This window comes from Culex quinquefasciatus, chromosome 3 (assembly GCF_015732765.1).
Source record: "Culex quinquefasciatus strain JHB chromosome 3, VPISU_Cqui_1.0_pri_paternal, whole genome shotgun sequence".
Classification (NCBI taxonomy): Eukaryota; Metazoa; Arthropoda; class Insecta; order Diptera; family Culicidae; genus Culex; species Culex quinquefasciatus.
The window spans coordinates 93,995,170-94,014,708 of record NC_051863.1 but is presented as its reverse complement, the minus strand read 5'-3'; the positions used below and the strand labels follow the sequence as shown (position 1 = coordinate 94,014,708).

General features: G+C 36.2%; 1 long non-coding RNA gene across 1 annotated transcript in view; it reads left to right on the top strand.

Annotated features, from left to right (window-relative positions):
• The first annotated feature begins 1,579 nt into the window (after positions 1-1,579).
• The window catches only part of LOC119770214, a 65,665-nt gene continuing 47,705 nt past the window's right edge, over positions 1,580-19,539 (top strand). The window contains exons 1-2 of the long non-coding RNA XR_005278719.1: positions 1,580-1,638; positions 1,699-1,779. This is a non-coding gene — a long non-coding RNA (uncharacterized LOC119770214). The remainder of the gene's footprint in view (positions 1,639-1,698; positions 1,780-19,539) is intronic.

The following is a 19,539-nucleotide window of genomic DNA, read 5'->3' as shown; positions in this document are numbered from 1 at the left end:
GATCCCGTTCATCACGCGCGACAAAACTTCATTTCTCAGCTCTGAAAATCTAAAAAAATCACTTATTTCTAGTTAAAACAGCTAAAACAGTATAGTTTTTCAAGAATTACCTGTTAAAATGATCGAAAACCAATTCAACGAATATTAGTGAAAAACTCTTCAAAATGAAAACAGTCGATAGCAATTTTTTTTGACAGACCACAAATTACAACCAGGGTCGGCTCAGGAGACTGACACTGACACTAATACAGAGTTTTTACTACGCTGTACAGATTTTTTATCATGGTAGGCAACACCCAAGTCTTCCGTTTCCGAATTCCGTTTCAAACGGTTCCGTGTTCATACCGTTTGTTTCGAGAGGTCTATAATTAAGTCTTAATTAGGGTCTCTAGTTGTTTCGTTTGCAATGAAATTCGATGCAAAACCATTCAATTTTTACCCCGTTCGAGCTCTACACTGTAACTGAAAATTGCACTTTGCTGTGTACGACGTTTACGGAGGGTGCCGAAAAGTTCAAGCAAAACATTGTAATAGGGCCGATGCCGAAGTGTAAACAAAGAGTCTATCCTGCTCACGTCAGTTGTTGTTTACATTGGGAACGTGCTGGATAGACTCTTTGTTTACACTTCGGTTTCGGCCCTATTACAATGTTTTGCTTGATTATGTCACTGTTTGCAAAAAAACAACTTCAATCTTGATCACACAGTTTTTTTTGTAAGGTCTTATAAACATATGAAAGACAATAGCTTATTGGACCTTTAAAAAAACTCAAGATTTATACTTATTTACACATATTTTTTATTTTGCAGAAAGTTTTAACGACTACGTTATTTGTGAACGCTCCCTGCCTGTCAAATCTTGCGCGATCGCGGCAGGCGCTGAGTTTGCTCTTTGTTGTGATCGTTTGTTTCGTTGCGTTGGGTGGTAGTCGAGATTGCTTTCTTGTGTTTTTCTATGCATTAGGTGCCTCAAGTGGGTGGAAAAGCAGGCGAAGTGTTTTGATTTTGTTCCAGCCGGCGAGTCAGTGTTTGCGTGAAAAATCGCGGTCCAAGAAAGTGGTTGAAAGGGTGATTCTGCGGAATCATCGCAGTCACCACCGGAGACTCTTCCTGCTTTTTCTGAAGAGCCGGAATCTCCGCAACTGGACAAGTACGCCCGCGGCAAAGTAGCTTCACATCCTCCTCCTCCTCCTCCTCCTCCTCCTCCTCCTCCTCCTCCTCCTCCTCCTCCTCCTCCTCCTCCTCCTCCTCCCTTGTGTGCTATCTTGTGACACGTCTGCTGTAAAAAGATAGGACGTGTCACAAGACAGCACACAGGCGACGATTTGTTGAAAGCTGGATCAGCTTAAATTGATTTACAATCCTGGACATTTTATTGTAAGGTCCAATAATCAAATGTAAACATTGAGTTTATTCTGCTTATTCCGACGGTCAACACAATGTTTACATTTGTTACATAGGAATTGTCAAAAAAGTCAAGAATTAAATTATTGATTTATTTAAATTGAAAATTTGTGACAAAGTTTTTTAATTGCTGACAATGTTGTTTTTGAATTGATACTTTGTAATGCCTTTTCCATAGACTCATGACTTCATCCTGGAATTTAAAGGTGCATAGAATCATCATTACATTTGCATGGTAAATTTTAGTTGAATTTGACAAAGTTGAATAAAAAGGTAATTAATTATTATTTTTTAGATGAAAGCTGCTGCAAAACACTAAAATTCAAGTGAACAGAAGTACTCGTGTGGATGGATCTGAAGACGAGTTAATAGAAAGGTATGTTTCAAAAATAAACTTTCAAAGTGTAGCTATCACTTGAAATGTCTGATTGAAACTTAAAACAACTTTGATGACCGTACAATTCCTACAAAAGTAAATTGTAAATTTTAATAACTGATTTTCACTTTAGGGTTAAGGATGCACTTTAGGATTAAGGATCGTATGGTCTTTCAAAAATCGAAAATCTGCAATACTTTGTTCTAGGAAACTGGAAGAAGTTCAGTTAACAAGTAGACTTTTGTGTGTGACAAATTTGCCTTGCGTTTCCTCGGCTAGCTGTTTTTGCATTTGGGACATTTATGCGAACATGGACAGTACAGCAATTACAATTGAAGATAACAAACATTATTTGCTATCAAAATTTTCGAAAAACGCAATATATGTTTAAAAAACGTAAATTTCGCAAAATGTTGGTGAAAAATATATAGAGAATAAACATTCAAAAATACTTTAATAAAATGTGTACACATAACTAAGAATATTGGCGTAAGCAGTGCTAGAGCACTTATTGAGGGAGCGTTATTTACGGGTTTGGCGCCAGTTGGGGGATCATTATTTCGGGTCTTTTGCGTTTTCTTCTTTGATTTTTTTTTTCAAATTTTAGATCTTGGAAAACTTTTAAGAAACGTTTAAAAAATGTTCTTTTCATAAAATTAATTTTATCAGGTCCTTTTCGGTACTGGGACCAGGTTAGGACTCGGTGAACCTCGTTGGATAAATGTACGACTCGTGCTGAAAAAATCCTCTTTTTGCCACTTGTTGCATAAACTACTATTTCAGAACATATTTTGATAACAACAATAAAATTTGGTAATCACAATCAATTTTATTTATGATTTTTTAGTTATTTTCACTCTGTTATAATTCTGTTATTTTTTTTTATCAGAATCTGTTTTTTTTGTTTCTCCTGGATTAATTTCTGTTATACGATTATGTTATTACAACTCTTATATGACTCATATTTTTAACAGCCTGAGTTACAATGTTATGCTTCATTAATTCTGTTATTTATAATTTACAAAATTCTGCTTGGGTAGCTTTCCATATCATAAAATAATAACACTTTTTGTTATGCAATCAATCCATATAAATAACATTTTTTGTTATTTAGGTGCTCCCCATCATCGCTCAGAATAACTAACCTTGTTATTCTATTGTTCTGGATTCTATGTTATTAGTATGTTATTGAAATAACGGAGCAATAACAATTTGAGTTATTTTTCGAACAAATCTTTGTTATTGAAATTTGTTATTTTAACAACTAATCCGATCATCCCAATAACGGATTTTGATCTTCTCACAATATCAAAAACTGACCTTCCCGAGTTATTTCCGTCTGCTCGGGCAAACTTTGTTCCTGTTCCCGCGTCACGTAATAAAAGAACGCCACCTTGGTGGCATGCAACTTACAATGCACTTTACTTGCATGCGATATTGCACTGATCTATTTAATCGATTCAGCTTCAAATCGACCAGTAGGTTCTGTCGCAAATGACGTACCTAACATTCTAGCATAAATAATTATTATGATAAACAAACATATTATGCAAATAACGAGCAAAACTAGAGAACTTATTCTGCGGTTTTGATAACTTCCGATTCACAATGTAAACATTGGGATCATCATCTTATAAACACATTCTTTAAACGTGTATTGGAATGCGCGAGATTTAGTTGTAATTATAATTTTATTTGGCTACGATAAGTTTAACTAACCTTTTTATCAGGGTAAAGAGTTGAACAAATTTAACGATATTGAATTTAAAACATTAAATCTTAATTTTTGTATAAACTAAAAGCGCATGCGTCATTTGTGGACGCTCCCTCTCCTGTCAAAACATTGAGAGGTCGGTCGGTCGCAGCCGTCGCAGCAGGCGCTGAGTTTGCGCTTTTGTTTTGATTGTTTGTTTCGTTGCGATCAGTTGCGGTGGATGGTAGTCGCTAGTGCTTTCGTGTTTTTGTGCGTGAAGTTGCTGGAAATAAGAAGAAAACTTTTTGTTTTTTGTGATCCGCGTTTGCCTTCGTGATTCCGAATCTGCTTACGGGGAATTCCGAGGAAGATTCCGTTTCGATCGGAGCATCACTGCGCCGCGAAGGTGATTTTAGTTGACGGAGAAAAAAACTGAGCGTCGGAAAAACAAACCGTGTGTTTTGTTTTGGTTAGAGTTTTCGCGAATTGAATGTGTTTTTGCGAGTTGAAAATCGCGACGCAGTTAGAAGTTTTGGCGTCGACAGCTGTTTTGCTGGTGACAGGTTCGTTTCGCGGAGGAAGAGTGACGCAGCCAGCAGGTAATTTCATGTTTATTAAATAAATTTTGTCCAATCTCCATCAAAGTACTCAGTCTCCTCTTGCTTTTAATGAACGTGGTGCCGATCGATCTATCCGTACAATCAACACTTAAATTTTCTTTATTCACAGCACCGGGATCCAGCAATCCGGAGTGCAGTTGCGAAGCTGCGTAACGCACCTGGCCAGCATCATCTGAAGATTTCGGAACTCCGTGCCAGCAGGAAACAAAATGTTCGGTGGGAACTATTTTCTACTTTTTGACGTAAGCGGCGCTTGTTGCGGATCCCAAATTGGCGTTGTTAGGTTGAAACCCGGTTAAGAATTTGCTATTTTCAGTCAGATAAGTATGATGTTTTTAATCCCTTTATTTTCGTAGTAACTTTTAAAAAGGGCGAAACCTTGAATGTAAACAAACAGTCTATTGGTTGATACACGAAGTGAATTGTTTACCTTTTTTGGCACCCTCAGCGAACGTCAAACCATACAAAATTGCTACCGGATCTTTTCAGGGAGAGATAGGAAAAAAGATTCGGCAGCAATTTGTACTGATTTGACGTTAGCTGAGGTGGCGAAAGGTTTGGTTATGTTAAGTTTGAAAAAAAAAATCCCACTTGCTCGAGTGACCGTTTAAGAATGGGCTAGGCAGCTCTTTACAGTCAAGGTTACGCCCTAGTGGAAATTTACTACGAGTTTAACTCTCTGCTGTCAAGATTTTCTATCGTTTTTATTCTCTAATCTGGAGGTTATTCTGAGCAGTTCGCTATTAAATTTGCTTTTGTTTTAGTAAAAATTACTGCATTTTTATGCTGACTATAAATATATCCAAAAACGTAGCCAAATTTGAAGTAGGAAAATATGCATTTTTCTAAACTTTAGCAAAGCTACAAAGTAAACAAGTCAAATCACTAAACCCATAATTTTCTGATTGAATTGATACTTTGTGTTTCTTTTTCTCATTTCGCAGTACAAAATCACCGACCAATGTACAACGTTGGAGATACATCTGAATTTATTCATCTGAAGGTTAAACTTAATTCAATAATTAAAAAAATTGCTTACAAATTAACAATTATTTTTTACTTTTTAGATCATTTCCATACAAAAACAGTAAGCAGGAACGGCAGTGTAAGGTATGTTTAGAAAATATGTCAAAGTGAACATATCACTTTTATTCTTCCAATCAATTGGACTCCTAGAATGTTATGCTTAATGTAGATTAATGGAGATGCTTTTCAAAATTCGATAAATTTTAACAAATTAAACCAAGCAATTTGAATATTCTGTAATTATGATCAATTGACCTATACATAAAAAATAAGCCGTTGAAAACTTGTTTATGCTTTGCCGGGTCCAGTGGTGTAGCGTTGAACGTGGTGCCCTCTCACCCCAGTTGGCCTTTGTTCTATCCCAGTCGTCCCCGGTGGCATTTTTTTTGACGAGATTTGTCTGATCACGCCTGAACTTTCCATGTGAAAAAATAATAACACTTTTTGTTATGCAATCAATCCATAAAAATAACAGTTTTTGTTATTTGGGTGCTCCCCATCCACCGCTCAGAATAACTAACCTTGTTATTCTATTGTTCTGGATTCTATGTTATTAGTATGTTATTGCAATAACAGAGCAATAACAATTTAAGTTATTTTTCGAACAAATCTTTGTTATGGAAATTTGTTATTTTAACAACTAATCCGATCATCCCAATAACGGATTTTGATCTTCTCACAATATCAAAAATTGACCTTCCCAAGTTATTTCCGTCTGCTCGGGTTATAACAAGTTGTGATGTTTCCAGATATTTTTTTCTGTAATAATTTGGTTGTTTTAGAAAGCGTAATTCACAGTAAGAAAATATAAGTTTTATATAGACTGTTTTTCAATTGTATTTTAATAAAACAAATTAATTTAATGATATAATGTGATTTTCTAGTAAAATTTATTTTTATTAAATAAACCTAATATTAAAAACTATAGCAAACAATCTGCTGGAAGACTAAACATAATGACAATCTAAATTTTTAAAAATATTTTTATACAGTCATCCCTCATATTCGGAACAGTTTACAGATCGGCCAATATTCAAAAATCATAGAAAATCGATAATTGAACATAATGATTCGCTTTACCTTCATTTGCCGTATAATTCGAATTAATATTCAAAGTTTAGTGTGAATAAGTAAGGCTGGTACACATTTTATTTAAAGTTTTGTCACTCCTCCTTCGAAGTTTGCCCGAAAAATCAGGGGCAATAAAAATTACATCCAAAATTGCATACTACTAACAATATTAAAACAAATCAAACTTTTTGTAAAGCCAAGTCAAAGAAAAAGCTTCGAAAATCTGTACAATTGAACTAAACAAATCAATAATGCACCAATTTATTTGCATTAGCCGCTGAAAATTTTCCTGAAATTCTAGCAAACCTATTTGAAAGTGTAGAAATTTGTAAATATTGTCAAGGCGGAAGCGTTACAACTGGGCAACGTGGCTCGGTCTTATACATTTAAATTTATAAAATTCCCAAACAAAAAAAAAATAAACAAAAATATGGTCTTTAAAGGAAAGAATCTAAAAAATATATGCAATCCTTATCAATAAATAATTTATTTTCAGAATTTTATATCAATCTGTCAAAAGTCAATAATGTGTATTCAAAATCAGCATAAATAACAGAATGAAAAACTGAACTTTGCTAAACAAACATTGAAATGTTTGAAAGAATTTCTAAACTGAAGTGATAGGTTCACTTTGAAATAATAATTCTCGTACTTACCTTTTTAATCCTCTTCAAATGCATCCAGAGAGCATATGATTGCAGCACAATCCATTTTTGCAGCTGATTGGTCAAAGTAAACAAAATTCTAGAAGCCGAATGTCCAGAAAATGCCCGTTGGTAGATCTGTAAGAGAAAATAAAACACAAAGCATCAACTCTCAAACAAAATTTATGGAATAATTACAAATTCAATAGTAAACAAAGAAAAAGAAAACAAGCAATACTTTTCTGAGGTTTTAAAAATCGTCGAAAAATATTTGTCGGTTGACTAGAAGAACCAACATCTGTAGCCACTTCAGGTGGACTCATCTTCCTCCGTGAAACTGCTTGCGAGCCACACAATTATTCATCTCCTCCGGAATCACAAGAGGAAGGTTCAGAAACGTAAACAATCACACGCACACTCGCGAAAACACACGGACCAAATACGTTTCCTCCACAAATCGCGATTCTGATGACGCGACGACAAAAAACCAAAACAAATCGAAACTGCTGTTTTCCTCCACCGAGAACTGTCAAATTCGCCAAAATCATTCCGACGTTGATCCGCGTCTTGATAGCACCTGCTGGAGGAGGAGGAGGAATGATGACCAGCGACATGCAGGCAGGAGGATTTCGATTCTGCGAACTGCGGCTTTGTCATACACCCGCTAACGTAACTTTTTCTTCTCCAACGAGCCACAAAAACATCAACTTTCACATAAATAACAACATTTCGCAACTCTCACATAAAACGACACCAACGAACGCAAATTCCCACGGCCAAAATACGCAATTACAACCCGCGGCGATTCGCGGGCTGTTGTTAATCTGTGGAAAACTACTGCACCAAAAACGTAAACAAACCCTTGTCCCTTGTCCTGGCGAATAAGCCAAAATCCTTTCCTCGTTAATCCACAGCAGCATCTTGGGCAAGAGAATTACTTTTCTGGTGCAGCGGCTTGGCCGAAACTTTCCTTGCACCCGTCAAACTTTCTCTTCACCCCCCAGCCACAAAAACACAAACAATCACTTAAACACAACATATCACGGCTCCCGAACGCCACGGAACGGACGAACACACACTCCCTCGGCCACAGAACGTACTCACAACCCGCGGCGATTCGCGGACTACAATTTATCCGTGGAAAACTACTGCGCGAAAACGTAAACAAACCAGCCCGCCACGAACGCAAAAGCTGTCTGTCTGCCGATTGCCGATTTCTGTCACGACTCGTCGCGCGCGTTGCGTGCCAGCAGTGAACGAAAGAAGAGAAAAAAGAGAGAGTGAGCGAGCGCGTGGGCTCATTTTTGCGCTTTGCGATGAAATTTTATAAGGCTAGTACGCTGATCGGAAGGAAAGGGGTCAAGAAACAGCTTTACGAACAGCAGAACAAAGGAGAGGAAGCGATTTCTTGGGGCTTTTCTTCACCCTCTCTGGCTTGCTTACTCTGCCGCTGTTGCCCATTTGAATTTTTTCTTGACCGATTTCTTCCGAAGTGCGTAAACCGCTATATGCGGTAAAATACTTTTTAATGTGATTAGTTTATCTAGTGTATTTAAAGTAAATTAAAGTGGAAAAAAGTCAATAAAAATGTCCATCAACAAAACTGCCATTTTAGCTAAGTCCCGCTTGAAAAAAAATTAACCTTGTAAATCATCTCATAATCCCGGGTTTTCAAAAATATTCTAAGTGTAGGAAAAGTGAAATTTTGTCGAGGAGTGAAAATTTTGCTAAGTCCAATGAAAACAAGATAAAACTAGAAAATATCATCACATGATAAAGAGGTCGAATTTTTTCTAAGTCCCTAAATAATTTGGCTGAAATTCTCCAGCAAAAACAAGATAAAACAAAATAATATCATTCATGAAAGATTTCGAATTTTTCTAAGTCCCAAAATAATTTGGCTTTCGAAATTTTGCTAAGTCCAGTGAAAACATGATAAAACAAAATAATATCATCTCATGATAAAGAGGTCAATTTTTTTTTTAAGTTCCAAAATAATTCGGCTTTCGATTTTTTTCTAAGTCCGGTAATATTATGAGAAAATGAAAATTTATCAACTGATGATAAAAGGTCTACAAACATAGAAAGGAACATAGATTTCGGCGCGCATTTTAAGAGTTTTTGGAACAAATATCAAACATGCCATGATATCAAAAACAACTCAAGTTATTTTTTTGTTCGTCCCATGATGCGCCCGGGCAGAAAGTCGCATCATGGGACGAACAAAAAAATAACTTGAGTTGTTTTTGATATCATGGCATGTTTGATATTTGTTCCAAAAACTCTTAAAATGCGCGCCGAAATCTATGTTCCTTTCTATGTTTGTAGACCTTTTATCATCAGTTGATAAATTTTCGTTTTCTCATGATATTACCGGACTTAGAAAAAATCGAAAGCCGAATTATTTTGGGACTTAGAAAAAAAATTGACCTCTTTATCATGAGATGATATTATTTTGTTTTATCATGTTTTCACTGGACTTAGCAAAATTTCGCAAGCCAAATTATTTTGGGACTTAGAAAATAATTCGAAATCTTTATCATGAGATGATATTATTTTGTTTTATCTTGTTTTTGCTGGACTTAGCAGAATTTCGAAAGCCAAATTATTTTGGGACCTAGAAAAAATTTCGACCTCTTTATCATGAGATGATATTTTCTAGTTTTATCTTGTTTTTGTTGGACTTAGCAAAATTTCGAAAGCCAAATTATTTTGGAACCTAGAAAAAATTTCGAAATCTTTATCATGAGATGATATTATTTTGTTTTATCTTGTTTTTGCTGGACTTAGCAAAATTTTCACTCCTCGACAAAATTTCACTTTTCCTACACTATTTTTGCAAACCCGGGATTATGAGATGATTTACAAGGTTAAATTTTTTTCAAGCGGGACTGAGCTAAAATGGCAGTTTTGTTAATGGACATTTTTATTGACTTTTTCCACTTTAATTTACTTTAAATACACTAGTTAAACTAATCACATTAAAAAGTATTTTACCGCATATAAAATTTCATCGCAAAGCGCAAAAATGAGCCCACGCGCTCGCTCACTCTCTCTTTTCTCTCTTCTTTCGTTCACTGCTCGCACGCAACGCGCGAGACATGCCGTGACAGGAATCGGCAATCGGCAGACAGACAGCTTTGCGTTCGTGGCGGGCTGGTTTGTTTACGTTTTCGCGCAGTAGTTTTCCACGGATAAATTGTAGTCCGCGAATCGCCGCGGGTTGTGAGTACGTTCTGTGGCCGAGGGAGTGTGTGTTCGTCCGTTCCGTGGCGTTCGGGAACCGTGATATGTTGTGTTTAAGTGATTGTTTGTGTTTTTGTGGCTGGGGGGCGGAGAAAAAGTTTCGCTCCGTGTTGACGGGTGCAAGGAAAGTTTCGGCCAAGCCGCTGCACCAGAAAAGTAATTCTCTTGCCCAAGATGCTGCTGTGGATTAACGAGGAAAGGATTTTGGCGGATTCGCCAGGACAAGGGACAAGGGTTTGTTTACGTTTTTGGTGCAGTAGTTTTCCACAGATTAACAACAGCCCGAATCGCCGCGAGTTGTAAGTGCGTATTTTGGTCGTGGGAATGTGCGTTCGTTGGTGTCGTTTTATGTGAGAGTTGCGAAATGTTGTTATTTATGTGAAAGTTGATGTTTTTGTGGCTCGTTGGAGAAGAAAAAGTTACGTTAGCGGGTGTATGACAAAGCCGCAGTTCGCAGAATCGAAATCCTCCTGCCTGCATGTCGCTGGTCATCATTCCTCCTCCTCCTCCAGCAGGTGCTATCAAGACGCGGATCAACGTCGGAATGATTTTGGCGAATTTGACAGTTCTCGGTGGAGGAAAACAGCAGTGTCGATTTGTTTTGGTTTTTTGTCGTCGCGTCATCAGAATCGCGATTTGTGGAGGAACCGTATTTGGTCCGTGTGTTTTCGCGAGTGTGCGTGTGATTGTTTACGTTTCTGAACCTTCCTCTTGTGATTCCGGAGGAGATGAATAATTGTGTGGCTCGCAAGCAGTTTCACGGAGGAAGATGAGTCCACCTGAAGTGGCTACAGATGTTGGTTCTTCTAGTCAACCGACAAATATTTTTCGACGATTTTTAAAACTCAGATAAGTATTGCTTGTTTTCTTTTTCTAAGTTACTATTGAATTTTTAATTATTCCATAAATTTTGTTTGAGAATTGATGCTTTGTGTTTTATTTTCTCTTACAGATCTACCAACGGGCATTTTCTGGACATTCGGCTTCTAGAATTTTGTTTACTTTGACCAATCAGCTGCAAAAATGGATTGTGCTGCAATCATATGCTCTCTGGATGCATTTGAAGAGGATTAACAAGGTATGTACGAGAATTATTATTTCAAAGTGAACCTATCACTTCAGTTTAGAAATTCTTTCAAACATTTCAATGTTTGTTTAGCAAAGTTCAGTTTTTCATTCTGTTATTTATGCTGATTTTGAATACACATTATTGACTTTTGACAGATTGATATAAAATTCTTAAAATTAATTATTTATTGATAAGGATTGCATATATTATTTTGATTCTTTCCTTTAAAGACCACATTTTTGTTTATTTTTTTTTTGTTTGGGAATTTTATAAATTTAAATGTTTGTATAAGACCGAGCCACGTTGCCCAGTTGTAACGCTTCCGCCTTGACAATATTTACAAATTTCTACACTTTCAAGTAGGTTTGCTAGAATTTCAGGAAAATTTTCAGCGGCCAATGCAAATAAATTAGTGCATTATTGATTTGTTTAGTTCAATTGTACAGATTTTCGAAGCTTTTTCTTTGACTTGGCTTTACAAAAAGTTTGATTTGTTTTAATATTGTTAGTAGTATGCAATTTTGGAGGTAATTTTTTATTGCCCCCTGATTTTTCGGGCAAACTTCGAAGGGAGGAGTGACAAAAACTTTAAATAAAATGTGTACCAGCCTTACTTATTCACACTAAACTTTGAATTAATTCGAATTATACGGCAAATGAAGGTAAAAGCGAATCATTATGTTCAATTATCGATTTTCTATGATTTTTTGAATATTGGCCGATCTGTAAACTGTTCCTAATATGAGGGATGACTGTATACAAATATTTAAAAAAAATATAGATTGTCATTATGTTTAGTCTTCCAGCAGATTGTTTGCTATAGTTTTTAATTTTAGGCTTATTTAATAAAAGTAAATTTTACTAGAAAATCACATTATATCATTAAATTAATTTGTTTTATTAAAATACAATTGAAAAACAGTCTATATAAAACTTATATTTTCTTACTGTGTATTACGCTTTCTAAAGCAACCAAATTATTACAGAAAAAAAAATATCTGGAAACATCACAACTTATTATGATACTATTATGTTTTTGTATGATATTTTTCGCCCCATATTTTTCCAGGAAAAAATATTAACTGGTCGGGATAATTTTATGTTTATGGATGATATTTTTCCGCACCATAGCATGATAATTTGAAGTTTCCAACACGAACTTAAGTTGATAATTTTTTGATATGCGTAGAGTAAATTATGTTCGCGTTTATGTTTGATTAACTCTTAACTGGAAGTTAACAGGTACTTGACATGTTTGTGTTTTTGAACATGACAAGTTTTCAGGAAGATGTAACTTTCTGCCCCCCGATCAGAAAATTACATCTTACGGTAAACTTGTCATGTTGCCAAAAACATGAAGATGACATGTTTCCAGAACGCTTGACTTAAGAGATGTAGAAACATAAAATGTAACATGAGTTACTCTACGAAACATCAAAAAATATCAAACCAAGTTGACATTTTGAACTTCAAAATATCATGTCATGGTACCGAAAAATATCATCCAGGAACATGAAATAATCATGGCCAATTCCGCTTTTTCCTGAAAAAAGTGGTGCGAAAAAATATCATCCAGAAACATAAAAAAATCAAGAAAGGTTCAGGTTTTTGCCTGAAAAAAACTGATCGTAAAAATATCATCCAGAAACATTAATGTATCATGAAAAGTTGTGATTTGTGAAGAAATCTTACAAATCCATAATTCGCAACTTCCTATGATAAATTTTTATTTTCAGATGGTATTTTTCGACAGAAAACTTAAAAGGGCTTATTTTTTAAGTAAAAGTGCATCGCGCTATCTGAACTGAGTACACCCTTACTAAAAAAACATGATTTTCTGAGTTCAATAAGTATAATTTTATGTAAATAAGTTAGACTCTAGTACATTTATATATTTTCAGAAAAAACACCAATATATCACTTGTTTTCATAGTTCTTTTATGTTTTCAGATGACAGTTTTTGACATGAAAAACTTCTTCTGACTATTTTTGTAAACAGTGCATTGGGCTTACACCCTTACCAAAATCATGATTTTCTGAGTTCAATATCCCACTTTTCATACGATCTTTTGAGTTCAGGTACTACAACCATAAAAATGGTTAATCATTTTTTTTCTGTGTACTGAAAGTCAACAATATTTTTAAATGTAAAAAATATTTAAAGAGGTTCATTAAATATTTAAATAAAATTACACTTAATAGTAGTTGTTCGGTAACTGGGCGTTATTTAACTGGGCTGCTTTTTAGCCCAGTTAAAAAGCAGACAAACGTCAAAAAATCAAAACAAACCAAAATGACCGAGGGTTTAATGGATGCAAAAATCATATTCAATAAATAATAAAACTTTTTTCAAACTTTTGTTTAATTTCAAGTTACAATTAAAGAAACATGAAAAGTAAGCATTGTAAATAAATTTGAATAACTTTTGTCTTTATATTTCATATGGAAAATATTATGCATCGGTGGTCCCCTCGTTATTTTTTGTTCAGCCCAGTTAACGAGCAACATTCGGTGACTGGACTACGTTCTCAGCCCAGTTACCGAACAACTACTGTATTTGATATTGCAAGTTATATAGATCATCAGTTTTTCAATGTAATATAAACAACTTTTTGTTGGAAAAAGTTACATTGACTTTAACATAATCTACTTCTAAAAAAATCTATTTATAAACATAAAAAACGATTCATGCCCAAATTATTTAAAACACTGAAATAATAAAAGCAAATCAAATATTGAAGAAAGGTGATGTTCTTGCTTCAGTTGATTTATTCGCTCAAAACCAAAATCTTTCTTTGAATTAAACAGTTTCTAAAGGTACTCCTCATCTCAGCTTAGGACAACTACTATACCAATGTAATACTGCAACAACGTGAAATTAAAAAAAATCTCTTTACGAGAACGTCTTTAAAAAATATTAAAACAATAACAATAATCTTGGTGTTTAAATTCAATTAATATAAAATTTATGACTACATTGATTTAGTTTGAAAAAATGTATATTCGCAAAAGTAACAAAATGAAGTTCGAACAGTGATAGGTTCACTTTAAAATAATATTTTTCGTACATACCTGGTTAATCCTCTTCAAATCCATCCAACCAAAGCACGATTGCATCGCAGCTAATTTGTCTAATTAAACAAAATGCCAGATCCTAAATGTCCCGAAACATGCCCAGGTTGTGGTCCTGTTAAAGAAAACAAAACACAAAGTATCAATTCTCAAACAGAATGTCCAGAGTTTTTTTTTATCAAATAATTTGACATGATATTATAAAAAAAATAGAAAAGGAAAGCAAATAATACTTATCTGAGTCAAACAATCGTTGAAATACTTCTTCCTACTAAGTATTTAGAACCAGCATGTACCATCGATTCAGATGGACTCCACTCTCCACCTTCACCGGGAAACTGCTCGCGAGTCGCCCAATAGATTACATCCTCCGAAATAACCAGAGAAAGGTTCTTCCTTCTGTCACGGACACCCCTAAAGGATAGAAGCAATGTCACATTGTCACGTCCCTGCCCCTGCCACACACTCACAATAATCAATTAAAAACGTAAACAAACCCCAAAGCACAGTCACATGAACAATCGCAGGCCGCAGCCAGCACCAACGCGGATTTGTCAGTTTTTCTCTCGCTCAACCCTCCGGAAACACCAAGAAAGTTTCATACAGTTGTAATCACCCGTTCACCAAGAATACGTCAAACGTAAACGAACACACACGCACACAATCGCGCATTCGCGAAAACAATGTTCCCCCACAAACCAGGATTTCAATCACGCGACACCAAAACCAAAACAAACTTAACCAGCTGTGTTTTCCTTCACCGAGAACTCCCGTGTCCTGTCAAATTCACCGAAATAGTTCCGGCGTTGATCCGTGTCAAGACAGCACCTGCAGGAGGAGGAGGAGGAAGGAGGCCAAGTGACATTGAGGGCAAGATGATTCCTCTTCTGGCCTGAACATTCCTTGCATCCGCCTACACTGAGCGGAACTTTTTCTTCGCCCCCAGCCACCAAAACAGAAGCAATCACTTAACCACAACATATCGCGGCTCCCAAACGCCACGGACCGAACGAACACACACTCCCTCGGTCACAGAACGTACTCCCAACCCGCGGCGATTCGCGGACTACAATTTATCCGCGGAAAACTACTGCGCGAAAACGTAAACAAACCAGCCCGCCACGAACGCAAAAGCTGTCTGTCTGCCGATTGCCGATTCCTGTCACGACATGTCTCGCGCGTTGCGTGTGAGCAGTGAACGAAAGAAGAGAGAAGAGAGAGTGAGCGCGCGCGGCTCATTTTACGCTTTGCGATGAAATTTTATGTGCGTTAAAATACTTTTTAATGTGATTAGTTTAACTAGTGTATTTAAAGTAAATTAAAGTGAAAAAAAACTCACTAAAAATGTCCATTAACAAAAGTGGCATTTTGCCGAGGAGTGAAAATTTTGCTAAGTCCAACGAAAACATGATGGAAAATAATTGTATCATCTCATGATTGACAGGTCGATTTTTTTTTCTAAGTCCCAAAATAATTGGACATTGGAAATTTTGCTAAGTCCAGCGAAAACAAGATAAAACTAGAAAATATCATCTCATGATGAAGAGGTCGATTTTTTCTAAGTCCCAAAATAATTTGGCTTTCGAAATTTTTCTAAGTCCAGCGAAAACTTGATCAAACATCAAAATATCATCTCATGATAGACGGGTCGAAATTTTTTCAAAGTCCCAAATAAATTAATTTTCGAAATTCTGCTAAGTCCAAAAATATCAAATAGAAATGAAAATAAAACATTTGATGATACACTGTCTAGGAACATAAAAAGTATCATGAATTTCGGCGGCAAATTTTTTAGTTTTTGGAACAAACAAAAATCATGCCATGTTCACAAAAACAGTCCATGATATTTTTAAGTTCATCCTAAGATGCGACTTTCTGCCCGGGCCGGGCGAGGCCCGATCAGAAAATTACATCTTACACTCAAAATCAGAAGTACCCTTCAAAAAGGGTTTTATCTACCCTTTATCTGTCATCCCAAAGAAAAAAAAAACCTTTTTGAGGGTTACTTCCATCCTTTTTTCAAGTTACCGGTACCCGGCCCGGGCAGAAAGTCGCATCATGGGACGAACTTAAAAATATCATGGGCTGTTTTTGTGAACATGGCATGTTTTTTGTTTGTTCCAAAAACTAAAAAATTGGCCGCAGAAATTCATGATACTTTTTATGTTTCTAGACAGTGTATCACAAAATGTTTTATTTTCATTTCTATTTGATATTTTTGGACTTAGCAGAATTTCGAAAATTAATTTATTTGGGACTTTGAAAAAATTTCGACCCGTCTATCATGAGATGATATTTTGATGTTTGATCAAGTTTTCGCTGGACTTAGAAAATTTCAAAAGCCAAATTATTTAGGGACTTAGAAAAAATCGACCTCTCCATCATGAGATGATATTTTCTAGTTTTATCTTGTTTTCGCTGGACTTAGCAGAATTTCGAATGTCCAATTACTCCTCCGCAAAATGCCACTTTTGTTAATGGAAATTTTTAGAGTTTTTTTCACTTTAATTTACTTTAAATACACTAGTTAAACTAATCACATTAAAAGTATTTTAACGCACATAAAATTTCATCGCAAAGCGCAAAATGAGCCCACGCGCTCGCTCTCTCTCTTCTCTCTTCTTTCGTTCACTGCTCGCACGCAACGCGCGAGACATGTCGTGACAGGAATCGGCAATCGGCAGACAGACAGCTTTTGCGTTCGTGGCGGGCTGGTTTGTTTACGTTTTCGCGCAGTAGTTTTCCGCGGATAAATTGTAGTCCGCGAATCGCCGCGGGTTGGGAGTACGTTCTGTGACCGAGGGAGTGTGTGTTCGTTCGGTCCGTGGCGTTTGGGAGCCGCGATATGTTGTGGTTAAGTGATTGCTTCTGTTTTGGTGGCTGGGGCGAAGAAAAAGTTCCGCTCAGTGTAGGCGGATGCAAGGAATGTTCAGGCCAAGCAGCTGACCCCAGAAGAGGAATCCTCTTGCCCTCAATGTCACTTGGCCTCTTTCCTCCTCCTCCTCCTGCAGGTGCTGTCTTGACACGGATCAACGCCGGAACTATTTCGGTGAATTTGACAGGACAGGAGTTCTCGGTGAAGGAAAACACCGCTGGTTAAGTTTGTTTTGTTTTGGTGTCGCGTGATTGGAATCCTGATTTGTGGGGGAACATTGTTTTCGCGAATTCGCGATTGCGTGTGTGTTTGTTTACGTTTAACGCATTCATGGTGAACGGGTGATTACAACTGGATGAAACTTTCTTGGTGTTTCCGGAGGTGAGCGAGAGAAAACTGACAAACGCGGTGCTGGCTGCGACCTGCGATTGTTCATGTGACTGTGCTTAGGGGTTTGTTTACGTTTTAATTGATTATTGTGAGTGTGTGGCAGGGCAGGGACGTGACAATGTGACATTGCTTCTATCCTTAGGGGTGTCCGTGACAGAAGGAAGAACCTTTCTCTGGTTATTTCGGAGGAGGTAATCTATTGGGCGACTCGCGAGCAGTTTCCCGGTGAAGGTGGAGAGTGGAGTTCATCTGAATCGATGGTACATGCTGCTTCTAAATACTTAGTAGGAAGAAGTATTTCAACGATTTTTGACTCAGATAAGTATTATTTGCTTTCCTTTTCTATTCTTTAAATATCATGTTGGATTATTTGATAAAAAACCCTGGACATTCTGTTTGAGAATTGATACTTTGTGTTTTGTTTTCTTCAACAGGACCACAACCTGGACATGTTTCGGGACATTCAGCTTCTGGCATTTTGTTTAATTAGACAAATTAGCTGCGATGCAATCATGCTTTGGTTGGATGGATTGGAAGAGGATTAACCAGGTATGTACGAAAATATTATTTTAAGGTGAACCTATCACTGTTCGAACTTCATTTTGTTAATTTTGCAAATATATTTTTCAAACCAAATCAATGTAGTCATAAATTTTATATTAATTGAATTTTCACCAAGATATATTGATCACAGATGGCTTTGAAAATCTTTTTCTGGGAAGTCACTAGAATATTTTGTGCGAATTATTGTTTAAATATTTTTTAAAGACGTTCTCGTGAAGAGATTTTTATTTAACGTTGTTGCCGTATTATATTGGTATAGTAGTTGCCCTAAGCTGAGATGAGGAGTACCTTTAAAAACTTAATTCAAAGAAAGATTTTGGTTTTGAGCGAATAATTCAACTGAAGAAAGAACATCATCTTTCTTTAATATTTGATTTGCTTTTATTATTTCAGTGTTTTAAAGAATTTGGGCACGAATCGTTTTTAAGTTTATAAATTGATTTTTGTAGAAGTAGATTATGTTAAAGTCAATGTAACTTTTTCCAACAAAAAGTTGTTTATATTACATTGAAAAACTGATGATTTATGTAACTTGCAATATCAAATAAAGTGAAATTTTATTTAAATATTTAATGAACCTCTTTAATTATTTTTACATTTAAAATATTGTTGACTTTCAGTACATCATTTTAATAACAGATTGATTGAAAGTTATTAACAAAAACTTCAAAAATAGATATGACTGGTGTCCCATAAAAATACACATTGTTACTGAGTTTTGTGGCATTAATATAAATGAATATTAATGGGCAAAACTCAATACATAAATCGATTCAATTTAAATATCAATGTTGATAATTAATTCAATTTATACGCAATGTTTTTTCACAGTACGCTTTCACTGTGCGCACACGCTCTCTCTTTTGCTTTTCTCCCACTTGCTGCTTACACTCGCACACGGCGAAATGTCAAAACAGGAATCAAAACAAACCGGTGCTGTGGTTTTTGTTTCGTGAATCGGGAAAAGTGCATTTTTGGTGCATTATGTGTCGATAGTCGTATGTATTTGTGTTTGTTTATGTGTAGTGAGTGAGGGGAAAGTGGAGGTTGTCGTTTTACCGGAAAGAACGATTTGTAGCGAGAATCTTGTGTATTTTTGCGTCACCATTTTGGTGCACTAGAACAGCGATTCTCAACCTTCTTCTAGGTTGGTACCCCCTACCATGTAAATCAGTAGCCCCGGTACCCCTGTTGAGAATCGCTGCACTAGAAGAAGGCAACCAAGTAGATTCACCACCGCCAGAGTTGGCCACCGATGGAAACTGAGGCTTCAATTCGGTGCGGAGTGAACCCGGCAGGCTGTGCTGTTTTTGTTTATGTGTTTTATGTCGGTAATTGCGTGTGTATTAGTTTGTTTATGTGGGGGATGGTTTGCAAAAGAATTTGGAGGAGGTTTTCGCGACGACTTTGCACCTGTCACAGAAGAAGTCCGAAGAGGAATCCTCGTTGCCGGTATGTGGCTCTACCATCATTCAGCTTTACGGAAGCTC